Here is a 27,023-nt window from a genome sequence, read left to right as displayed (position 1 = left end):
AGGGGGGGGGTGGAGGGGTGCGCGCTCTGCGCTGGGGGCGGGTCCCGGCGGCCGCACCCTCCGCCCCCGAGTCGCTGCCACCTCCTGGCTGCGCCCCAGCTCGGCAGCTCAGACGCGGCCGCATCCCCGTGGACTGTAGAGGGGGCAGCGAGCTGGAGCCCGCGTCGCTGTTCTCGGCCACAGGGAGGCTGGGCGAGCCGGAGCGCGAAGACACCTGGCCCAGGCTCGGCGGGAAGCTCTGCGAGCCGCTGGTACGTACCAGGTGGAGGGGTAGCGGGCGTGAGTGTGGCTGGTGCGAGGAAGGAGGGAAAGGACTTGGGGAGTCGGCGGGGGGGGAGACTGAATGAGAGAAGATGTGGTAAGTGCAACTTTCCCATTTGCCTCTCAGTCTGCACAAACACGGGGGAATTCAAAGCAGGTGCCCCGTATGCTAGAGCGACCACATCATTACTATGCAAACTAAGGTACCTTTAGAGTGGAAGAGGGCGCTTAGGTCAACAGGAGTAACTAGGGAGGTCGGGTCACCTGCTTTTTGCCGGCTGTGCTCTGAAGGTGGACATTAGTGACCTCCTGTCATAAGTTGTTGAGCCCTTAGTCTCTCTACCCGCAACGCCACGTCGTTTTCCTTGGGCTGCGCGTTCCAAACTCGCGGCCACCCGCTCGTCAGAGACCCGAGCCCTAACCCGCTCTGCCAGCGTCGAGCTCTGTGGCTTTAGCCAACTTGCCTCACTCCACTAGTCTCCGTTCATTCTTTGGCAAAATATGGGACTGATTAGACCGGATGATCCTCAGGGTCCCCTGCAGCTATTGGGATTTCCCCAAGCCTAGGACCCCTGCCCGCGAGGGACCCGAGTGTAAAGTGGTCTCAGGGGCTTAGGAGATGGAGGGCGTGGGTCCTCGTTGCTGCTGCTGCAATCCTTTGGGGAAGCACCTGGAAGTGTCTTCTGGGGAAGATGGCCCAGCTGCCGCTGCCGGCTCTCTGCTGAGTGAGGCTGAGACAGACAGGCCAGGCCCATCCTCGTAGAACTCATCCCAGGAAGCTCAGCGGAACTCGGTTCCTTTGGAAAGCGCTTGGCATGAGCGGGACAAACGGGAAACACACTTAAAAAAACCCACAAAAGCCAAAAACAACCCCCCCCCCCCAACCCAGCAGGTATTATTAGTCAGAGTCTGCAGGACTGGAAAGTGGAGATTCAAGGTGGAAGACCACTTAAACATCCACTTAGAAAATAATAAAAAACTAAAAACAAGTAATGGTTTGGATACCGAAAAAGTATTGGATAAGAATTACTATGAGCACTGCATTTCTCTTTGTGTTCATGTAGATTCAAATCCATCTCTCCACTCTTTACAAGATGCCTTTCTTCATACTGACATTGCTACACATTTAAAAAATCCTTCTGGGATTTAGTATTCAGAAAGCTCAGAATTTGGGTTATTAAAATGAGATGTGATGGCCACATAGCTCACAGAAAGTAGTGTAATGGAATAGATAGATTCTGGATCAAGGTTGGTTAGACCAGCCTTTTTGAAAACCTTTTTTTGTTTCCTGCTAATATAAGCCATACTGGTCAATGCCTCTCTGTTCACACTATCTCAAAAGAGTTCATTTTCTAAAAAGATATTCTGGAAGATAAAATGATTGAATTTTGAAGTAAAGTATGATTTTTTGGAGGGAGGGAAGTCTTTAGTAGTTGATTTTAGTCTTATCTTTACCACATCTTTCTATAGCAAAATATCGAAGGCTAATGGAATGCTTTATGCAGGATATTTAAAAATGTGTCACATTTCATTTGTGTTAAACAAATTGTCTCCTCTTTAGTCAATTTTAAACTAGAAATTTAGATATTTAGAAATTTACCCCTTTCAGTGATTTTTAAGGAAAAGTTACCAAGTTGTAAAAACATCACCATGATTCAGTTTTAACATTTTCATCACACCCAAGAGATCCCTCATGTCCATTTATAGTTAATCTCTGTTCTCACACCAGATTCAGGCAACCATTAATCTCTTTTCAGTCTCTATAGATTTGCCTTTTCTGGACATTTCATATAAATGGAGTCATACAATATGAGGTGTTTTGTTTGCGGCTTCTTTCACTTAGCATAATGTTTTTGAGATTCCTCTAGGTTGTAGCATGTAGCAGTATTTCATTCCTCTTTATTTAATAGTTTTCCATTGTATGGATATACCACATTCTGTCTATCTATTCATCAGTGAGTGCACATTTGGATTGTTTTCAGTTTGAGGCTATTATGAACCATGATGCTAATGACATTTACATGCAAATCTTAGTGGATATATATGTTTTCATTTCTCTTGGGTAGATATTTAGACTTGAAATTGCTGGGTTGTATGATAAACATGTCTAACTTTGAAAGAGCATTATAGAATGATTTTTATGTAGAAGTTATGTATTTATGAAATGTAGAAAATTCTGGAGAAATAAGTGTTTCTTACTAGATCATATATGATTTGATACATATGTAGAGAGAAGTTTGGGAGAGGAAACACTTTGTTTCCTTTCAAATTTAGAGCTCAAGTAATTTTGAAAAAGAAGTAGTATATTTTCAGAAATAAAATATTTTAAGGACAGTTGTTTTAGAGCAGTTTTAGATTCATAGCAAAATTGAAAGGAAGGTATAGAGATTTCCTATATACTCTGAGCTCCCAGACATGCATAGCCTTCCCCATTATCAAAATCCCCCACTAGAGTGGTACATTTGTTACAATGGATGAACCTACATCGACACATTGCAATCATTCAAAATCCATAGTTTACCTGAGGATTCACTCTTGTACATTCTATGGGATTGGACAAATGTGTAATGACAGGCATCCATCATTGTAATATCATACAGAGTATTTTCATTGCCCTAAAAATCCTCTGTTCTCTGCCTATTCATACCTCTCCCCGATTTCTTTTGTTTTAATGCTTAAGGAGTGTAAATCAGGCTTAATGAAGACTAAATTTCCTTTAGTGTCCATTGAAAATGGAAAAGAAAGCAATTTGAAAATTGCGTTTTAAATGTTGATGAGACTCAGACCTGAATGGCTTGGTAGTAAATTCAATGGTTTTCTATTCCTTCAATACAAGATTTTAATTGAGTAAAAGATCATTTCTTTCTGAATATAAAAAAAAAACCCTATAAATCCTGTAATAAAATAAGCTTCCTTAGCCATGATGCCTCATAATTCTTTTAAATAATAATTAAACATAGTCTATTCTTAGATATAGAGATCTAAGGCCCATGATTGATTTGTGATATGTACAAAAATCATGTATTAAGGATAAATCTAGGGCTCCTGTATTCCTGTTTTAGAACTTCTGCCATTGGGGTGCCTGGGTGGTGTTGGTTAAGTGTCCAATTCTTGGTTTCAGCTCAGCTCATGAACTCAGGTTCATGAGATCCAGCCCTGCATCAGGCTCTGCACTCAGTGTGAAGTCTGCTTAAGACTTTCTCTCCCTCTCCTTTGCCTCCCCACCCCCTGCCAAAACAAAACAAAGCAAAACAAAACTGCCATTAGTACGGTGCTCTTCTGAATCTTGTTGGTCTCAGAAATTTTCATGTTAATATGCTGTATGTACTTTTTATAAGTCATTATCAGTTAGTGACATTCCATAAAAAGAATTCAGGTTAAGAATTTGAACATACTTAGAAAGCCAGAAGTGGTTATTATTAATTTTTTTATTGGAAATACAATTGATTTTGAGAAATCAAATAGTTTACCTTTAACTGAAGTAAGATAAATTATTTCAGTTCTCAATGGCAAAAGCAGTGTTATGCCCAGGAATGGTGTATGTTGTAGGCTTTATAAGTCAGAGAGGATTTGTGTCCTCCATTCACTCCTATTTGTAAAATATGATGGTGTCCAAGAGTTGGAATGTTTAGTTAGAAAAGAATTTCAGAGCTGTCTAAATAAGAATAAAATAATTTGGATTTGTATATATTCCTGAACAGGAGGAGGTAATCTCACCTAGAATCCTGGATCAGTTAGAATAGGATTTCTCAGACTGCAAGGAGGGTCAAGGATATGGAGACACTTGGAGATTATGTAGTCTTGGAGCCAAGAGTGCTTGAAAACTGTTAGCAGAATTTACAGGGAAAATAAATGGAGCTAAATTTTTTCTTTTACCTCTTAAATTCTTCCTTCCCACAGTCCCTACTTTCTGCTAAGCCCTGATATCTACCATGTTGATGAAAAAGAATCCCCATTTGGGAATATGAAAGTCATCATGGTTAACTCTAAGGCTTTCATTTTTTTTTTGAGTGAAATAAAGGAGGAAACTGGGTCGAGTGTGATAGTTTTAGGAATAAAACCATGGAAAACAGGGAAGAGTTAAGCAATTTTCCCAAACATGCGTCTACTTAAATGACTATATCGTTCTTTACTTCTAGACTTCTAGACTAATCTTTATGGGCTGGGCTAATATGTCTCAAAAGAAAACTATATATATAGAGAGAGAGAGAGACTACATATACATTAAACTATATATATATTTTATTTTTTATTTTTTTTTTGAGAGAGGGCAAGTGTGAGTGGGGGGAGGAGCAGAGGGAAAGGGAGAGAGACTCTTAAGCAGACTCCATGCTCAGCACAGAGCCTGATGCGGGACTTGATCTCACAACCCTGAGATCATGACCTGAGCTGAAATCAAGAGTTGATTTGACTTAACCGACTGAGCCACCCAGGTGCCCTGAAAACAATATTTTAGAAATCAGTGTGTGTATGTGTGTGCACACACATGTGCACGTGTAACTAAGGATGTCTTACAACTCATGCAATTATATTAGTTTATTATGTTTGTTTATTTAAAAGATGAAAATAAGTGTTTCTCTCATGGAGTCTCTGAAGCCAGATACACTATTAAATTTCAAAACACTGAAATAAACCCCTCTTGTCTGCCTTTCCCAAAGAGGCCTTGAAATCTAATAAAAAGCTAGATTGTAGATATGATGGATTTTTTCACATTCTAAAGGTTTATAAAGGGTCCATCAAGCCAAAAGATGTTATTAAAGTCCAAGGCTTCCACAGAAACCACTCTGCCTCTTAGTTTCTACATCCCTGAAAAAGGATATCTATCATAATTGTGTTCATTGCAGTACGGAAGAAGTAACAAAAATAAAAAGCAACTCTACATCTTGTGTCAACAAGGCTGATTCTTTCTGGGGGGACTCAGAAAGAGATCTACAACAATCTACATCTTTCTAATATGCCATGAAACTGTGTATTTGTGGCTATAGATACTCTTCTAGTTCTGAGGAGATCTGTTCCATGACTCTCTCCTAGCTTCTGGTGGTGGCTGGCAAATCCCTTGCAGCTACCTCCTGGGAGCCCAAAAGAGAAACTGGAAAGGGCATTGTCATAGCAACAAGGGTATGTAGAGCATCAAAATGTGTGGCGTGATCAATAGGTCATACTCATGAGATGACCCAGTAGAAGAAGGGCTGAAAGGATTTTTTATTTGACAAGTAGAAAGGCAGAGAAACAGCTTTATGATCGGGAGGTGGAAGCCAGATTTTATTGGTGAGAAATGGAAAGTAAGGGAATGGGGTCAGCCAGTGTTGAGTACTCATCCTAGGATTATAACCAAAAGATGGAAGAAAGAAGTGGGTGGGTAGTGGGGGTGAGGACATAGGGTCAAATTAATTTTTAGTTACTGTTTCAAGGAGAGCCTTGGTTCTCTCTTTAGAAGTCATGAAGAAGTAATTAGTGTGGAAGAGGCTGAAGGTACAGAAAAGATAATTCATGGAGCAGATTTCCAAAGGAGGTAATGGGATTATAACAAAAGTAGAGGCCTTCAACATGTATTTTTCAATTTGTAACACAAGCTTGAAATTTTTCTAAGGGACCATAATTATTTTTTCTTTCAGTGGAAATGATTATACACGTTAAGGGAATGGAAACTTCTTTTTTAAAGATTTATTTTATTTATTTTAGAGAGAGAGGGAGAGCACAGTGGGGAGGGGCAGAGGAAGAGGGAGAGTCTTAAGCAGAATCCATTCAGAGTGCAGAGCCCCATGCAGGCTCAATCTGACGACTCAGAGATCATGATCTAAGGCGAAACCAAGAGTTGAAAACAACCAACAATGCATAACTGCCTTTGCCACCCAGGCGCCCGCCGGCGACGGAAACTTCTATTTACTGAGCAGCTTACCAGGCCCAGGCTAGGTGCTTTCACATATTTCATTTATTCTCCAACCTGTGGAGTTGGCCTTATGGCTCTATTTTCTAAATAAGTAGGTGAAGAAAGTGGCAGAGTTGAGATAAAAAGCCAGGTTTGACTGGTGCCTAAATTCACAGCCTGCCATTCTAACTTGAAATACTCAGCTCATTCACTCATATTGGACATTCTTTTTTAAAAACATTTATTTTTTCATTAATATATTATTCATTTTACAATCTTCCTAAATTAGCCCCCTATTAGTTTTCTTTTTTAATTGTTGTTGTTGTTTTAATGTAAGCTCTAAACCCAATGTGGGGCTCTAACTCGTGACCCCAAGATCAAAAGTCACATGTGCCAGCCAGGTGCCCCCTCATATTGGACATTCTTTTTTTTTTTTTTTTTCCCGTATTGGACATTCTTAACCGTCACTGCTGAATATGACACATGTTCTGTGCCCCTCCTCAGTATTAGTTGTTAAGATGGTTACAAAAAAGCAATGTGATAACTTGGGCAGTGTATCCACTGTATCCTGACATAGTCAAAGTCCTGTACCACTGAACCAGGTTTGGTCTACACCAGGTCATTTCAGGTTTTCCATTCATTTGTACCATATGGATTTGACAGTGCAGAAATGGGACCAGTCTACAACATGGGGGGGGGGTGAAATTTTTATTTGTTTGCTTCAGGGAGAGAGGGAGCAGGTTTTCAGGGGGAAGTGAGACATATTTTCCTCACAGGGTAGATATGGGTCCACTCCCTGAGATGTTTGTGGAATTTTGCCAAAAAATATTAAGATTCAGGTAAAACCCAGGATAAGTTGTTCCAACTCTGAGGAGTCCGTGTTTTGGGTTCTAGTTTGAATCTTTTGAAAAGACATATAAACCATTCAGTTTTAACTGCAAAATGGGGGAAACAAAGCACTTTTTTCCTCATAGAATGTTTATTTTTACCAACTTTAAATAAGTACCCTATTTTATCCTAATTTGCGGAAAACTTTTTATATTATGTATCAATAATTATTATTGGTCTTAATAGTCAATGGGTTCAATTCTTCAGTTTGTTGGTTTTATCTCAGTATGATCCACTTGAAATATGGATTAATGAAATCAGGATTTTGTATAATGACAACAGTTTAGGTTTTATCTAAAAACATCTCAAATTATCTTACAAAAAGATTGTTAAAAGTTTACTTTATTTGTTAACTTCTTTCAGATATTATTTATCATAAAGCCATTATGTAATTAAGAACATTTAAAGATTTTTAAATTTAAGTTTTAATATTCAATACTGATTATCTTCCAGTCTTGGTACATTTATAAGGTTATATTTTTATATATAATGGGATACAGATTGTAACCTATTGCAAATTTTTTAAAAACTAGCATTTTTTCCTTCTTATGTAAAGTGACCCATGAAATAGTTTTTGGCTAGGTGAACTTACAGTTCACTTTCCAGTTTACCAAATGGGTACATTCTAATTCTGCTCTATCCTGTGGTAATCACTGATTTGAGAATTGAGAAAACAAAAGAAAAACATACCCAATCCATTACAATACATTGCTTTAAATATTAGCAATGTTCAAATGTAGAATTCAGTTTTTCCAAGAACAATATGTGCTTGCTATTGTAAATTCTTTACCAAGAATCACAGATTCTTACTCAATCTTATCTTTTTTTGTCAATTATCCCTTGTTATATTATAATGAGTTATTGTGCATGTTATTTCCAGATCAGGTAATGTTTGCCACTTAAAATACTACTAAGTTTTAAACTTTAAAATTTTTAAAGTGTTTTTGAGGTAATATACATTGCAGTGAAAATCAAGAAATTTCAGAATTGCATTAAGAAGAAAATAGTCTCTACCGGTATTTCCACCAAGAATTATAAAATCCTTTGCACATATGTAGCTTTAAAAAACCAACACTGATGTAACAGACACCCTATCTCTCACTTAATATATCATCTCAATATATGTTTCCTAGGCAATAAATTATATTTTTAATGGCTGCATAGTGTTCTGTTACATTTTTAAATAATCCTTATTGGTAAATATGCAGAATGTCTCCAAGTTTGGTTTAATTAACAATATCATAGTAAATAACTTTGTTCATAATTTTTACACACTTTACATACCTGTTTGATTAATTCCTTTGGATAAATTTCTAGACATAAAATTGGTAGGTCATAACATATTCACTTTTTAAAGACTTGATACATTTTGCAAAATTTCAGAGGGCCTATAGGTTTTATACTCTAAATAAAATTTTTACTAACATACTAATAGTGTTTCAAAAATTTAAAATTTGGAAACCAGTGGGAAAAGATAGCTCATATTTGTATTTCTTTGATCAAATTTCTTTGACTATTTTTAGTTAGTCAATATGTTTATTGGATATTTTAGTTTAATTTTTCTGAGTTGCTTTTTTATATTTTTTGCCTACCTTTAATCCTTTTTTGTTTGTTTTGAACTTTTTATTCATAAGATTATTAACTCCTTGTGTGTCTGTTACACTGCAGTTTTTATTTTTATTATTTTTTTAAAGAATTTATTTATTTATTTGAGATAGAGCGAGAGCGAACGAGAAAGCATGAGCAGGGGGGAGGGGCAAAGGGAGAGGAAGAAGCAGGCTCTCCACTGAGCCCCTAGGGAGCCCAACGCGGGGTTCCATCCCAGGACCATGACCTGAGCCGAAGGCAGACGCTTAACCAACTGAGCCACCCAGGCGCCCCTTACACTGAAATTTTTAAATCAGTTTCTTTTTTTTTTTGCCATTAGTTATTTAGGGAACATTGCTTTGTAGAATACTTAACATTTTATGGATGTCAAAGCTATCAATTTCTTCTTGTATAGTTTCTTGTTTTGTTAAGCTTGGGAAGAACCTTCCCACTTATAAAATATTCACCTACTTTTTTATAGTACTTTGGATTTTTTTTTAATTTAAATTTTTAATCCTTTGGAATTTATTTTAGTAGGCACTGAACTAGGGGAAATGCCTTTATTATTATTATTATTTTTTAATGGCCAGTCTTGTCTTGAATCCATTTGTTCTATAACTGATTCCTTCTCCACTGATTTGAATTCCATCCGATGGCTCCTCGTTCCTGTACCTCCTTGGAGCCCACCTTCCTTATAGCTGTCCCTACTATTGTGAAGTCCCACAGACTTTCTACTCACACACTTTTTTTTGCCACTGTTCCTGCACATGACTGCAGGCTCTTTGATTGTCTCCCTAAGATGCCATGATCCCCATCTGTCACTCACCACCTCACCCCAGAAGGAAAAGGAATTCCACGCCCCATATCATAATTGCTAGCTCTTACTAAATTCCCATATTACCAGTTTTGGAACATAAAATTTTTTTTAGTCCTGAAAAACAGATAATTTTCTAATGCTTCAAACCTCTGTTTTTATCTTTTGTCTACTCATTTTTTCTCTCTGCCTTGAAACTTTATTATGCTTTGTGCTGTCTCTCCTTAACCTAATCTCTGCTATTTTTCTTCTTCAAAACCATTTGATCATGCCCTCTGGAACACCTATTCAATCACAGTAAACTCCTCTTTACCTCCACTTTTTTCCCTGTCCGTGAAACTTGGTATCTCACTTCCTCTGAGCTCTTTCTGTTGGAGACTGTTTATTATTCCAAAGTTCATGAATCTTAGGGTAGAGAGGTGGGTCACATGCCCTCCATCTATCCATATCCCACCTCTAAACCATTATTTCTCCACCCTCTTTTACTCATCCCAATTTCTTTGAGCCATCTGGCTATACTGCCCTCTACCATTGCTCATTCCTATCATCAACTCGCCACTTGAACAAACCCTTCCTTCACTGAACACTCTAGTGACTGGTCATCTTTTCCCAGCCTTCTGTACTCAGTCTGGGTGACTTCATATCTACATCTAACATCATGACCTCTCAGTTTTTCATCTCTACAACCCAATCAGTAATCTTTTCTTTACTACTTCTCACCCAACCATTTCTGTAGCCACACCCTGGACTTGTTATCATATGAAATTATTCCTTCCTACAACTTTAAATTCAGAAACTCTTTGGGCATAGCACCCTATATTCCTTTTTTTTTTTTTAACACCAATCCAAAGATTTATACCTACATTTGTCCTTAGGCTTCACTGGGATGGCTGATTTTTGACACATCTATTTTCACGCTCCATACTCTTACTGCTTGGAGTAAGATGTTTTGCAGTGGATTCCATGTTTCCATCAGCACAAGTCAGTGAAGAACCAAGGAACTCTGTGTGGTTCTGGCTTGTCCCTGACCACCTTCTCCCCTACAACTACAGCAACTTCACAGCCTCATCTATTTTGAGTCCTTCATGACCTAATGTCCTCCTATCTTCTTGTTTATGCAAATTACTGGAGGGATCCTTATACTCCCAAAGAACATGAGCAAATTTCCCGGCTTTTCTGGACCTGAGAGGTTTCCCAGGATGCTATCTATGCTATCTATGTAGAGTAAGTCAATGACTTTAAAGAGTCTACACTTTTGAAATTTTTGGAATCCCTTAGTTTCTTTTTATATATCACCTGTCTTCATCTTCATGCTCTGTTTGGTGACAAAATAGCTATCAACAGCTCCTGGCCTAAATTCTCAAGTTTAAATTCAAAGAGAAAAAAGTATTTTTACCTAGTAGCTTTGGCACCAGTCCTAAGATGGACTAACTTGTATCATGAACTCACTCTTTAAGCATTGCTGGGTTAGAAAAATGTAGTAAGTCTTCTGGGGCAGGTTTGAGTCATGTACCACTTCTGAACGAATCACTGTGGCTAGGTGCATCTGGAGCTCAGATTTGTAAGATCTGAGTCTCAACTTTATTCTTGGAAACAACTGAATCACATGGAGTAAATACAGGAGGGAAAGCTTCTCAAAGTGGAAATGGATGTTGAGAAGATGAAATTTTTACTATCCGTCAAACTGGTGACACACAGGTTAGAACAAAACAGAAGCACAAACGGGTGCTGATTAAACTTGTAAGACTGTCTTGTGAATAAAGACTGTAAATGTTATTAGTGCATAGATTTTATGACATTTATTTAGCAGCATTTTTAATATCCTGATTCTTTATTCTTTGTAGTTAAGTTACAAAATAATTAAGCTTTGTATAAATAAATTTTGTTTGTTGTAATCCTCTTTAATCATCACTAATGGATTTTATTTTAATTCTGCCTGTTAAAATAATATTTTGAAGATAAATAATAAATAAGGAAATCCTTCTTTACACAAATATTTTTGCAGCTAACATTTAAGAAGACATATTAACAAAAAAAGAAAACATATTGACACATGATTTGGGAGATAACAGTAGAATTTATAACTAAACTAGAAATTAAAAAGCTTGATTATAAGGCCAACTCAGATTTTAATTAGTCATGTGACCCTGAAGAAGTCTCTTAATCTTTTCAGATTTCAGTTTTTTGTCAACTTGATTATACTAATATGAATAATATGATTTCAGTTCTTCATCATGAAATCAGTACATTGAAAAAAGTACCTGAATTATTCTATTAGAGTCTATAGTTCCATATTTTAGTGCTACATGTGCCCATTCATTTTCAGGTTCATTTCTCTGGATGCTTGTGGATGTCCTTCATTAAAGCTTTTTATGGGGGCACCTGACTGGCTCAGCTGGTGGAGCATATGATTCCCATTCGGGGTCGTGAGTTCGAGCCCCACATTGGGTGTAGAGATTACTTAAAAATAATAAATAAATAAAGTGTTATGGTATTTAAAAAAGAAAAAAAAAACTTTTGGGTGACTGGGTGGCTCAGTTGGTTAAGTATCTGCCTTCAGCTCAGGTCGTGATCCCAGGGTCCTGAGATCGAGTCCTGAGTCAGGCTCCCTGCTCAGTGGGGGAAACTGCTTCTCCTTCTCCCTGTGCTGCTCCCCCTGCTTGTGCTCTCACTCTGTCAAATAAATAAATAAAATCTTCAAATAAAGTAAAATAAATAATAATAGAAAAAGCTTTTAATGAATTTTGGAACCCATCACATGCATCTCTGATGTGAATACTTAACTAAATTCAAATAAACAAGTATCTATTAAAAAGCACCCTCTTGGATTCAGGTACTTGTGGTTAGTGATACAGTGCATACAGAAATGAATGAGACTCCATCCTTTCTAAAGAAGCTTAGAATTACATCTGTTTTGAGGAGGTGGGGGAAGATAATATACACAACTTTCCTGCAAGGCAGACAGTAGTAAGGACCACAAAAGAACTAAAAATTGCTGTGGGGTTTCAAAGAAGAGAAAGATAAACTTTAAGATTAATCAGAAAGACTTTATAGAATATGTAGTAATTGGGATGGTCCTTGAAGGACTGATGGAATGTCAATGACTGGGCAAGATATCCCTGATTGAGAAAACAGCATAAACAAAGGTACAAATACAGAAAAGAGTGGGACAGAGCTATGTAGAATTATTTAGGGACTGGGAGAAGATAAGGGTGGAAAGATACATTGGAGCTGTAGTGAAAAATCTTAAATGCTGGCATGAAGACTTTGGACTTAAATTTATAGTTAATTTGCATTCTCACAAGTTTTTGAGTAGGGAGTCATATAATCAGTGCTGCACTCTGAATCAAAAATTATTTTGACAGTTTCTTTAGATGAGGATAAATACAAGAGTGGTGTGCATTTTTTAAAAGAAACCAGATAGAGAAAAAATGGTTATTAGTAGAATTGGTTTAAAAAATACTAAAGGAGGGGCGCCTGGGTGGCTCAGTCGTTAAGCGTCTGCCTTCGGCTCAGGTCATGATCCCGGGGTCCTGGGATCCAGCCCCGCATCGGGCTCCCTGCTTGGCGGGAAGCCTGCTTCTCCCTCTCCCACTCCCCCTGCTTGTGTTCCCTCTCTCGCTGTGTCTCTCTCTGTCAAACAAATAAAATCTTAAAAAAAAAAAAATACTAAAGGATTCTGGTTTATAGCCAATTCAATATGAATTGGTATTGTCAAGTGTTTGTCCAACAAAACTAGTATATTTGTAAGTTGTATTAATAGCAGTGTCTTATCCAGAACAAAGGAAGTGATGGCCCAACTCTGTTCTGCCATGGTCAAATTGTTTTTCTTCTTCTCCACCAAAAAATTCCCAGAAATCTAGAGGCATAACTCAAAGTGCTCCATAGAAAAGGGCAGTTTCTCTGAAGTTTTATACTCATCTGACAAGTGTTAATTTCACATTCTACTTTATAATGTGTTTATTTTGTTTTAATATATAAATATGCTTTAATATATATACTATCAAGTAAGACTGCTTTCATATACAAAATTTATCACGTGGTTGTGAGTACTTTCTGACACATAAATACTTCCAAGAATACAAGTTTCCTAGTTTCAGAAGTGCACAGCCTTAGCAGTGTGTGGAACCCACAAACTCTTAATAGACTAAGAATTCATAGGCTCACAATTCAGATTTCCATTGATTAGAGTTTGTGTTGCATGGGTTAACCTAGACAGTCATGTTACTGCTAATATCAAAGTATTTGGCAATATGGTTGCATAAACATATATGTGAACTTATTATGGAAAAATCATAAAAGCATTGTTATATTTGAAAATGGAGGCCTGTATCTCTGGTGGTGCTGAGGTAAGAGGTTGAGAGGCTTTGAGATACTACACTTGGTTGCAACATTTGTGAGCTTTTGTGTTTTGTTTGGTCATGTTCCTATTTTTAAAATTAGTGCTTTGATAAACAGAGATGTTGAATAAATAAAATTTTGTGAATTATTATTTAGGAAATTTTAAGATTAGAATAACTTTTCCTTGCTTTTTATTTGTCCTTTAGTTAATTTCTTTTATACTCTCTTCTGTATTTTAGTTCCAAGATTTCTGTGAAAACTTTTTTAAAAATTTATTTATTTATTTGAGAGAGAGAGAAAGAGAGAGCACGCATGAGTGGGGAGAGGGGTAGAGGGAGAGGAAGAGAGAGAATCTCCAGCAGACTCCCCACTGAGTGTGGAGCCTAACGCTGGGCTCAATCTCAGAACCCTGAGATCATGACCCTGAGATCATGACCTGAGCTGAAATCAAGAGTTGGATGCTTAACCGACTGAGCCACCCAGATGCCCCTCTGCGAAAGCTGTTTTAAGAGTCTCTAATCTGAATGGGAAATTATCTTCCCAGAGACCAGCTCCAGACCAGCTTTTAGTGATTTGGTTGTGAGACCATGTAGCTCCACTGAGTTTCATGTTATTATAATTATAACAAAAGGGGCACATGCAATCTGATTATTTTAGCCATAATACTGGATGGATTGTATCAATGCAGAGGTATCTGCTTATTTACCTTCAATGATTCATCATAGTTTAGGGAGAAAAAGACTAGCCCAAAAGTCAGGAGACTAGTTTATTTTTGGTTTTTAGTAAATTGTTTAATTAACAAGTTAAAAATGTCTAATCCTCATGTATTTTACCATTTTGCCCAGGAGCACAATTTTCTCATCATTATTAAACTATATTATAAACTCATTCTTAGTGCTAAGGAATATGCCAGGCACTGAGGAAAGCAGGTTGAATAGAATAAGGTTCTAGCCTTTGAACAATGGGCTAATGTGAAGTAGGTAAATAACTGTGAAACAGTATGACCAATGCCATCATAGCAGTGTGAATCAGGAATAAAGATGCTCAGAGGTGGTTATGAGTCATTCTAAAATCAGAGACAGTTTCTTAGAGGAGGTGATGTTATTGTTACATCTTGACAGATAGCCAATAGTTTGCCAGGCAAAGGGGAATGTGTCCTGGGAAGAGGAAAGAGACTTAGAGTGCGTGAGGTGTTCAGGGAACTACAATTAAATCACATGGTGGACTAAGCAGATGTGGCTGGAAGTTTGATGGGAAGTAGATTCAGAAATGCCTCACATATCATGCTAAATAGCTTGGACTTGACTGATGGTTTTGAATTAGTGGAGTAGCAGAATCCTATTTGTATCTATAGTGTCCTGGTTGCAAGCCCATGTCTTTCGGAGCACCTACCTCCGAGATTGTAAGGGACAGTAGGGAAGATTGGGGCAAGGCTGTACTCATGCACTGATGTGTAAGTTTTTAGATTGGTTAGACTTTTGTCCTGAGGTTTTTAGATTGATTAGGCCTTTGTCCTAAGAGGTAGGTTGGATATAGATGGAAAAATACAACAGTTTAGATTTGTTGAATGTAGAAGGAGACATTGAAACTGAAGATGTAAATGTGGGTTTAACTATTGATTATAATTGAAAGTCTTTCCTAGAAATTGCTGTACTTTGAGTTATGTGTTAAAATATGTTAGGAACAGACTTGTAAAATTCTTATGTTTTTCCCATTTTTTGGTCTGTTAACAGACGATATCTAAATAGCAAAATTCTTTGAAATTATGAAAGCTTTGAAAGCCATATTTTAAATGTGGTTGAAAAAAGAATGACCTCCTTTATGCGTGTGTGCGCTTTTTTAAATAGACTTTTTTGGCCACAGATTTTGGCTCTGATGCATTAGTTTTCTGTCAGCTTCTCTAAAGATCCAGGGATAGAGTTTAAATTAAGGATACATTCAAGAGTACCCTTCAGGGGAGGAACTAGCTCTGCTCTGATTTTTATTTAGCGACAGTTGGAGAGCATTCTGAGAAATGTGTAGATTATGTAATTAGTCACTTAGGGCCCCTGGCCTCCTGTTACCCTGCCCTCTCGAGAAGCAGTGCTCTGGGAGCAGCTGGGTCAGACTCAGCACTGCTATTGCCTAGCAGTCCCCGTGGAGCAGTCATAAGGGGTTGTTGCCGAGCAACCTGGGGGCCATGGTGGTGCATCATCCCCCATGGAGTTTTACAGTAGTGGGCCCGCCCCCATGGACGAAGTAGTACAGTTTGGCGGGGGGCCAAGCCTCCCTCAGAGGCACAAGGGTTGTTAGCAGTAAGTATTTGACCTTAGAATCAAAGATGATAATTTATGTTCTATGAACATGCAAGCAATTTATGGAATTATTGATGTAAATTTAATTAAACATGAACTGGGAGCAAGTCCGGTAGCTGTCGCAGCTAGAGTTCTCATTTCAAATACATTCTTTCCAGTTTTTTTCCTCCTTCAGGCTTAGTTGCCAGGTAAGTTTCTGGGTAATGGAAAAATAATTTTTCTTTATGCCTCGTGGAATGTGTAACTTTCCCTATTAACATTATTTAGCGAAAGCAAATACTTACATTTGAGAAAAATCAGCAAGCTGACTCTGGTCTGGTCGAGTCAGAAGATAATTCACCAGGCCCACATCTTATTTTATTTTTAATATTTGACACAGTCCATAAATGACTCTTCAGGAGAGTTGATTAAATGTCAAAACTAATCAGCTTTCATAAGAAGGCTGAGTTCTGCTTTTAGGATTTAAAGTTGCCTGTGTTGAGCCCTGGCTTCTCCTGAAGATCCAGGCACATATTTTGAAGGCTAAAACTGAGCTCTTTCAATATCTTGGAATAGCACATGGTCGCATCAAAGGCTGAAGTGTGAAGCAACGGAACGTGCAGCTGTCAGATTTGAGAAATAATTAACATTGACCAGCTAGAGGCAAGTGGTATGAACCTTATGTCCCTTCGTCCCCCTTCGTTTTCATCTAGTGCTTCTGGCCTTGGGCTGTAACTGCCTGCTGCCGTGGGGACAAAGGGGAAGCTTCTTTGTGGCATTAGGGTCTATATTCTTTGAGGGAACTATATTCTTTAAAAACAACAATGATGACAACAACAACAAAAACTTAAAAGCTTAAAAATTCCTCTCAAGAATTTCGCACAGATTTTTGTTTTACACTCATAATGCACACTCACTAATGTATCTAAGCCAGTCAGAGGACTACTTGGATATTTATATCAATACCACATAGAAAACTTTAATGTCTTTCTAAGATGCCTTATTTATAGCTACTTACCATTTATATGTGATCATTTTGCTCTTTTTATCATATGTATCATTGGTAGGAGCATTCTATTTATTTTTATACAAAGTTATAGAAGAGTTATAGAAGAGTTAAATCTAAAACATTAAGCACAGTATGTACCCGGCTTTATTCTTTTTAACTCCAATTAAGTACCCATGCCATTTAAACCTCCCAGTAACTGTATGTGATGGGTATTATTATTAAGATTATTTTACCTGTGGGGAAGTGTAGGCCTGCCCAGAAAGGTTAAGTAATGGGGCCAAATGTACACAGTGAAGATTTATGATCAGAAAGTTTGTCTTTAGAATCTGTGCTCTCGATCATTACAGAATACTTTAAGTTCCATGTTATTTCATGAGGGCAACTCAGTATTCACAACAGACTTGTTTCAGGTTCTAATGGTATGATGAGAGAATGCAAGAGAGTGCAAACTATGAAATCATTTATATAACTAAGTTTGCTTATTTTGTGCTATGGGCCTATAGTCCACAGAAGGGAGCCTTTTTAATCATGCTTCTTTACATCCACCCAAATTCTGTGAATGTGTAAGATAAATTCAGCAGGCACTTGGCATTGAGGTTGTTTCTCTTCAGTATGAGATGTGAGGTGTATATATATATTTTGTGTGTGTGTGTGTGTGTGTACGAGATGTGCAGGAATGGGAAGTGGTTAAAAGAAAAATGAAAGGAAATGAATAAGTGAATTGTTTTTGGATCAATTCTCCAAAAAAATTCATATTTCCTAGAGCTTTGAAGCAAAACAATAAGTGTTAAGGAACTACTGTTTATTTTATTTTATTTTATTTTGGAACTACTGTTTAGCCATAAGAGAAAAATAATATAGGGGAAAAGTCCCAAAAGAAAATATCCCAAGAATATTGTGAGGCATCATGGTGCACAGTGGATCCATCATAGGCTTTAGAGTCAGATAGAACTGAATTTGAATCCTGTCTCCGTAACTTATTAGCTATGTGACCTTGGGGGGAGGTATCTCGCCATTTCTAAGCTTCGAAAAAAGTCCGCTAGGCGGTAGATTAATTGTGATGATGAAATGGAATAAAATGCTGAGTGTCTAGCAAGGCTTATGACACAGAACACGTGTTTATTAAATGTTAAAATCCCTTTGTCTCCTCTTCCTCCCAGCAGCAGTGACATTGACAATGAAATGAAAAGAGAGTTATCCCGGGAACCAGAAGGATCAAGGGAATTTCACAGTGGGATTATGGGGGCAGAGTGTGTCAACATTTTTAAGACAAAGTTGATCAACTTTGCCAAATTCCTATATAAAAGCAGTTGTACAATGCAGGCAGTACATTTCTAATTAGAAAACTTGGTTTTACTTTGCCTATTAAAAATGTTTATAACATTGACTTGAATCTAAGAGGACAGCTGGCTGTTTAACTATTTGTCTTAACTGAAAGGGAAACATGAGTAGATCTCTGATTCTTAGTAATTTTCACCCGTTCCTCTTAATTCATTCTTCAGCTACCAAGACTTCATTCAAAAAATGTTTAATAATTTCAGATAAATTAAAAATATGACATTTAGGTAGTATTTTGATTTTGGTCATTGGTGGATATTTCTTATCAACTACTCTAGCTGTAACCTTCTCTCTCCTGAAAGGATCTGTGTTTCTTCTGTGGTATCTCCCACGTAGTAGACAACAATGTTTGTTGACTGAATGAGTGGATGAAACAGGTTATTTAGAATTTTATATATGTATAATAGCCACTAAAGCTTTTGAAGGTACAGCAGTTGCCAAGGATTTGGTTAGCAGGTTGGTTTAAAAACTGTTATAGAGGGGTGCCTGGGTGGCTCAGTCAGTTAAGCGTCTGCCTTTGGCCCAGGTCATGATCCCAGGGTCCTGGGATCGAGCCCCGCATCGGGCTCCCTGCTCGGCTGGAAGCCTGCTTCTCCCTCTCCTACCCGCTCATGCTCTCTTTTGCTATCTCTGTCTCTCTGTCCCTATCTCAAATAAATAAATAAAATTAAAAAAAAAAACTGTTATAGAAATAAAGCATATAAGGCGCCTGGGTGGCTCAGTCAGTTAAGCGATTACCTTTGGCTCAGGTCATGATCCTGGAGTCCCAGGATCCAGTCCCGCATCAGGCTCCCTGCTCAGTGGGGAGTCCGCTTCTTCCTCTGACCCTCACCCCTCTCGTGCTCTCTCTCTCTCATGCTCTCTCTCTTTCTCTCTCAAATAAATAAAATCTTAAAAAAAAGAAAGCAAGCATATATAGTAGGAAAAATAGGAGAGAATAGGTTGAGTTAATGCGAGGGAAACTTATAAGAATAAGTAAATAAAGGAATTTGAATAGAATAATGCTAATTTTATTGTAAAGATGTTTATAAATGAATATACAAGTTTTCCATATTTTCACATTCATGTATAAATTCATCTTTTTAGAAATAGAGCAAGAGTGAACATAAAACATTTGCAAAGCTTTATTTTAAAGTTATGATGTATCTTTTTCTTATGCAAGTAAAGATGTATGAATTTTCCATTCAGTAATCACTAATTGAGTACTTACAGTATGTCGTGCTAAGTCCTGTGGATGGATGAATAAAACATTGCCACTCAAGATGTTCACAGGCTGCTAGGGAAGATTGTCACACACAGCGCTGTTAATGCAAAGCTGACCATGGTTAGCACACCAGAGAGTTTTGAACGAAGTGATTTAGTGTCAGGGCTTATGATTAGTATCAAACTAGAGCAATTCCAAAGAGCTTTACAAAAGGAGCAGTGCTTGAGTTGGGATCCTTTAAAGATGGCCCAGAGTCTGCTACTGAGAGCAAAGGATGATATGCATTCTAGGCAGAAAAGCAGGGTGTTTTTTGTATGTCCTATTTGTGCAGTTCTTTTGTCATTTGTTGCTAGCCCGATATGGCCAAGGGGTTCAAACCAGCACATCTTATCACATCTTGTGCAAAGTCTCATGCATGGAAGGCACTCAGTAAGTGTTGGTTTTGAGTATCTGAATGAATAAATGAACACACTTATAGATCCTTCTTAATATGCAACAATAATTTCAAGAAAAATGATACTTCATGGAGGGTTATTTTCTTTACCTGATTATATCTATGCAATTCAAAGGAAAATTTAAACTTTGTAAACTCTGATTAATATTCATCTCACCAAATTTTAGGAAAATAAAGCTGTGGTCTTTATTCCTATCACTCTGCACTTCTCTCTATATACTTAATTTCTACACTTTCTTTGGTTTGTTTAGGTGCATGAGTTCAAATATATTCCCCCCTCCTTTTTTTTTTTTTTTTTTTTTTTTTTAGTCTAAAATAAAAACATTCTTGAACTGAGGCTGCAGTGCTGTTTATATATGAAGTGGTGTTTGGGTTGATATTTTGTATTTCCTCTTTAGAAGCCAAACAAACTCATCCTGTTATACACATTCCACGTTCTCCAGTTAAAACCTACAACACAATGATAGAAAATAGGCAAATATTTCATATTGGAAAGGGTCCAGTAATGTCTGGAGGAATTATCTGGGTTTTAAGGAGATTGCATGAACATTTGTGCCACAAATGAGAGTTGGGTTATTTTAGTTCCGGTAGCTTTAGCCAATTAAAATTTGTCACTGTTTTGAGCCCCTTCTCCCTTTCTTTCCTCTTTAGATTCAGCGTGTCTTGGAAATCCAAATATGTTAGAGTATGATTCCTTTGGTATTTTTCCCCCTTTGGAAGCCAAAACAAAACTCTTTAGAACATCACAGTCCCAAAGGGAAGCTGCAAGACTTAAAAGTGTGATCACAGCTACCTTTTCTGGGATCCCAGTCTGAATCTAGAGTTAACACACAAGAAGCACAGTTTTTATCTCTGCAGTTCTTCAGGGAGGGTAATAGCAGTATTGCACATTTGGTATTTTATTGTATGGGATCACCCTTGATTCCCAGAACAACCTAGAGAGATAAGCGGGATAAATATCTGCATCCCCATTTGATAAACAAGGCTCTGCCATTTACTTAACAAGAAAGGAGATGACTCGTCAAAGTCCACAGCTGATAAATTGGATGAGCTGGAACTAGAACTAAGGTCACTGCTTCTGCCTCTTTATTACAATGCCTTAGTGCTTTCTTGTGCTGGGTTACTTGTAAGCTGTGAGGAAATATGGAAAGCAAAGGACAGAGAAGAGTAGTGAAATTATTTGAAAACTACCTTAATAGATGGCTAGCATAATGCTGTTCGCATTTGGGAGACAAGATACTTTATTTGAGAATAATGATTCAGTATTTCCACTATGTATAATTCTTGGGGTTCATACAAATGAAGAGTTCAGTGAGTGTCCCAACATGAATGATATGTGCAATATGGACTGGAAGGGGCATGTGTCAAACCAGGGAACCTAGTGAGAGGTGTCTTAACATCTCTAAGAACTGATCGGGTGGAGGAAGGTGTGGGAATGGAATTGGAAGGGTGAGCTGAGGATCATTCTGAGCCTGAAATAGACAGAACTTGGTGGTTTATGAGGAAGAGGGGAGAGGAGAAAACAGCAGACAGCCCTGGACTCTTTCCTGTTCTGAATAACCCTCGTCAAGTTAGGCGGCACATACAAGCATAGGAATATTGATGCTCCTGGCCCCACGTTTTGTAGAAAAAGGAACAGATAAATCTCTGTAACATGAAACATGGTGCTCTCATCTAGGACAACTAGGCATTTACCATGTGCTCACATATGTAGACTGCCCAGGCAAAAGGGGGTCTGGTTCACCCAGTGATCAGTTGTAGCCACCTCCATCAGGAATATATGTGGAAATGAAAATAACCAAGTTGTTTCCTGTATTGTTAGTTGTAAAATAGGGGTTTTTGTTATATAAGTACTGAAAAGGATATGAACAGGAAAACCAAGCAAGTGGGTCGGATGCCTATTCACAGCAAGTTTTCAAGTTACCTCTTGATTTCAAGGCATTACATGCAGGCTGAATTTTATGGGGTTTGTTTTCTCTTCCAGAACTCCAAATATTATGGGAAAGACAATGTCCTTGCTCGTTGGCATTGGAATTCAAAGATGGACTGCTGTGGGGATTTATTGCTTTTAAAATCACACATTTGAGAAAGGTTGTCACTCAGCTCATGAATCTATTTTTAATGGAAATTTGAAAAGCTGAATAAAAATATATATCTTGCTGTATTGTTGATTTTACCATTTAGTAAGAATGTGTGTGACTGCTCTTGTTACCCAGTCTTAGAAGCAAAACAGAAGACAGATTGCTCAGAATACAGTTGATGAGTTTGAACAGTGAACAAATAAGAAGAAACACACTCCTCATTTATAAGGGAGTATTGAACTGCTTACTCAAGGAAATTTATCCGCTTCCTGCTATAAATCAGAAGAGTATAAAAAGAAATCAGGATGAGGAATGAAAAAATAACAATGAATGTTGTTTTAAAATTGTGTGGCATTGTGTTGTTGAATTAGACAGTGTTATTGCCTCAGGAACCATTTATTCTTTTCCAAAAGAGACAAGGAATGAGAGATGTTAATCTTAATAAATCTTTTTTCCCCTCTGTTTCTTTCAGGGATCACAGTATACTGAAAGGCACTCGATCAAGAGAACTCTGGGGGAAGCTGGGAACCATCAAGTTATTGAGGCCACACAGGGGGCAGAAAGACAGAGGTAGGTAGGCTTTTGATCCATCAATCCTGCTGTTGAGGATGTCCCTAAAAATATCTTTGTTACTATAAAGCCAGAGGACAGCCAACAAGAGGTATGGTGGTAGGTCTTTATTTTAGAAAACAAATCAATACAGTTTAATTGCAGCTTAATAGAATCTATTGTTATTGTCAAATTAATAGCAAATAATGCATGCTGAGAATTTGAGATAGACGTTTTCATCCTGTGTTTGCCAGAGACCAGTGATTAGTACAGAGACCGAGCTTGGTTTGATATTTACATTCTTAGCTGTGCTTATTTAAGTTGTTCTTAGCAGAGGAAGTCAGGATACCAAAATAATGTTTTAAATTTATAGCCTTTAAAACAGAAGAGAAAGTCATTATATTACCTATCGGGTCAATTTTAATCTCCTCAGAGACCATAGTAAATACAAGCAAATATTTCTTGATGACACTGATTGGTATACATAAATCTGAAATACTCTCTTTTTTGAGAAACACATTTCTTTGTGCTGGTGATATGTGTCTATATATCCATGTATATCACATATTTCATATTTATAAATAACATATATATGACAATGATGTATATATATATATATATATGACACCCATTTGTGCAGGTGACTATGAATATATATATAGATCTCTGCATATACTCGTATGTATACATAGTATATATATTGTATGTATCTATATTTATATCTGTATATGCTTATATTCATCTATCATGGGCCCTTTAAAAATGAGGCTACATTCATGTTGCAATCTTAATATTTCACGAAAATTCTGTTATGTTGTTGGACTTATATTTGAGGCCACTTCAATCTCTTAGTGCTGCGTTCTCCCAGCCAGAGAGAGAGACTGACCGCCCTGTTGCAGTTCAGATGGCTGATCAGAAAACATGGAGTAAGCCTCAGCCTTTGTGAAGGTTCTAACATTCTCCTCCCACTCTCAGATTCCCATGAGAACAAAAAGCTCCAAGGGAACAGGAAAGAGTGGAAGACATTAAATTTGGTTTAGGCTCATTGCTTGTTTTTCTCAAAACCAGTACAACTTTTTTTTTTTTTTTTAATAACCCATAGTAATTTCATGTAGACAGTGGCAATATGTTCGTTTTCATGTGTTATCAGAGCATTTTTACTTTCATGTCCACCTTTAAATTTATTACTGCAGAAAGTAACATGTCTTAATTGAAATGTACCTTTTATTAGGAAGCAATTTATACCAATAACTTTATCAAAAACATTTCTCTTTCTCTCTCTCTCTCTCTATATATATATAACTAAAATTTACATATATATAACTAAATTTATATATATATATAACTAAAATATATATATATAACTAAAATTTCCATACTAAGAAAAAATAGCAAATAAAGTTGTAAACTTTAATTTTGTATTTCAGAAAAATTGAGACTAACATAAAATAATTTATTGAGTCTTTATTGTGGGTGGAGTGTATAGTGGTTTATAAACATAATCTCCTGTAATCCTCATAAAAAACTCCATGTGAGGAAGGTAAGGAAAGTATGATTTTTCCCTGTGATAAAAATGCACCTTGCCAAGTGCACACATTTAGCCAGTGGGTGGTGAAGTTAGGATTTGAGCCTAATTTTGTCTGATGCTTAAGCCTATGTTCTTGACCAGCTTGGGTAGGAAGATTTGGCAGGAGCTAAAATATCCTGTTTAGATGAGCAAAGTATCTTGTTTTCATCAGGTATTTATAATCAGTGGTTGAAAATACACATTTTTTTTCAGGAACACATTATCCCATTCTCTATGAACTCTACAAAAGAGATGAACATTTTTCTGATTCATTTAATAAAAAGCATAACACTAAAAAAAACAAAAACAAAAAAACCTCCCCAAACAGTAATAAAAGTAGGGCAAAAAAGAGAATCACAGAAATTCATTGATTCAACTGGATATAGGAATGTAGAAATCAACAAAATAGAATAATACAACAAATGATGTTTATTCTGGGAATGTAAAAGTGGTTCAATATTGGGAAATTTATTAAAATAATTTCATAGTCATAGGCTAAAGAATAGAACTCCTCCTTTTTATTTCCTAATAGAATTCCAAATAACATTTGATAAAATGCAACTGTATTTCTTTTAATAAGACACACATACATACAACATAGTAATTTAGAAATAATGAGATATTATTAAATTGTGAAAAAGCAATTTCAAGAAAACAGAAAAATGTTAGAGGCTTACTGGGTGTCCGATTTCATCATTTACAGTTAACATCATTCTATAAATTCTAGCCAATACAACAAATTTTAAAAATGACTAACATTTTTAAAGTTCTTATTATATATACTAGAAACTATTCTAAATACAAATATTAACTCATTTAACCTTCACAATCCTAGGATATGAACTATTATCATCTTCATTTTATAAATCAAGAAGCCAAGGCCCAGAGAAGCTAAGTAACTTGGCCAAGATCGCACAGCTAGTAAGTGGTAGAACTGATTAGAACTAAAGCAGTTTAACTCCTGTGTCTCTCAAAGGTTATAATTATTAGAAAAGACGAGACATCTTTTCGCTTAAAAATGTTTACATTTTTTTACTAAAAAGCCCAAGAAAATTAACTGAAGAACTATTAGAATAAGAAACTTTGTTAAGTGGCCATACAAAAGACAAGTGTGAATAAATCTGTTGACTTTTCTATAACAGCTAAACATGATGAAGAAATCCCATTTATAACAGCAATGAAATATTACAATCTATCAGTAAACTGTATAAGAAATGTGTAAGACTTAAATGAAGACAATAATAACATTTTATTGAGAAACACAAAATAAGATTAGCAGTAATGGAGATTTACATTGTATTCCTGGATGAGAATAGCAGATATTGTAATGGTGTTGGATTCCCCAAATTAATTTACAAAAATTAGTGCAATTCCATTTAAAAACAGATTTTTAGAGAGATTTTGGCAAAATGATTTTTAAAATTCATGTGGAAGAAAGGGAAAACACATTTTTGAGAAAGAATAATGAAGAAGGAATTTCATTTCCAAGTATTAAAAAAGATTATAAACTTGCAACTACTAAGATGGTATAGCACTTTTTACTAAAATAGAGACTTAGAGGAACTAAGCTTGAAAATTCCCCAAACAGATTTAAGCATATAAGATGATGTTTAATAAAGACAGCATTTCATGTTGGTGGAGAAAATACTATTACCTGAACACAGTTCCAATAGTTGGTTAATGTTAGGAAAAACTCTGAAGTTGGATCTTTTATTCATACAATATACAAATATCTATCAGATTAAAGAAGAAAAAAAACAGTGAGACATAACTGGAAGAAAATAGATTGGTGAATACTTTTATAATCTTGTCTAATATGACATCAAAGGTAGAAACCATAATTGAAGCTTGATAGACTTGAATATGAACATATCAAAACTTCTGTACATATAAGGAGAAAAAAGACTCAAGCAGCATGCTTAACAATGTGAAATTTGAAAATTCTTTTTTCTTAATTTTTTGGGAATTAATAGATCAGCAAGTTCTGACTAATATTCCAAATACACTACTGTCTGAAGGCTTAATAAAGTGGAACCCATCCTGGAATAGTCGTCATTTGATACTGTACCTGCTGTAGGCACAGAGCATTACCGACATTTTTGTAGAGGGAATATACAGTATGTCTTAGCTAAAAATAAAGATGGGATTCCAGAGATGACCAGATAGTGACATAGAAATTAGAATTATTCCAGCTAAAAAGGTCAACTAAATTTGAGTTATACATTCCAGGAGAGTAAGGGATTTCAGCTAGACAGTTTTATAATTCTTAACATATGCCAATATGTTAAGAATTACTTTCAATAGAAGTAATTTACAACATCACTGAGTAATGTTTGAATTTATATAATGTGTTAAAATATGTTATCTCTAATAAAGCTGAAATCATTACAGTTTCCTGCTTGGATTGTGGTATAGTTGATAATTGCAGAGGGGTATCACAATGATCAAATTTGGAGAGAAGTATTTCCTGTTTTATTGTAGAGTATGGTGCAAGAAAGATTGTTTTCTTCCTCTCCCTCCAGAGTAGCTTTGCTCCATCAATGCTGAGGCCCTAGAGCAAGTGGGAAAGCAAAATTCATTGTCATCAATGGACAATGAAATAAAGAAAAAAAGTTTTACTTTATTTTAAATATCCCAGGTGATATCAGCTTGGACTATGACAATTCACACTAATACTAACAAAACAATAATTTTCTATCCTGGAACCTGTTAGAAAAATTGCTAAACTCCGAGCCCCAAATGTCTCATGAGAAAGAGGAAGCAGTAGGCTCATGAACTTCCTAGGGTC

At 36.7% G+C, this 27,023-nt stretch overlaps 1 protein-coding gene across 2 annotated transcripts in view; it reads left to right on the top strand.

The window, feature by feature from the left end:
- Positions 1-123: 123 nt before the first annotated feature.
- PKIB (cAMP-dependent protein kinase inhibitor beta) overlaps positions 124-27,023 on the top strand; it is a 102,264-nt gene continuing 75,364 nt past the window's right edge. The window contains exons 1-2 of one of the 2 annotated variants that reach the window (XM_021693467.2): positions 124-251; positions 22,592-22,689. The gene's annotated coding sequence lies outside the window, so the exon portion shown is untranslated. Of the gene's footprint in view, positions 252-22,591; positions 22,690-27,023 lie in introns of those variants that run through there. The other variant, XM_021693466.1, reaches the window with a different exon arrangement.

The sequence above is a fragment of the Neomonachus schauinslandi genome, chromosome 8, assembly GCF_002201575.2.
Source record: "Neomonachus schauinslandi chromosome 8, ASM220157v2, whole genome shotgun sequence".
NCBI classification, from domain to species: Eukaryota; Metazoa; Chordata; class Mammalia; order Carnivora; family Phocidae; genus Neomonachus; species Neomonachus schauinslandi.
The sequence above is the reverse complement of the archived record's forward strand: the minus strand, read 5'-3'. Positions and strand labels throughout refer to the sequence as shown.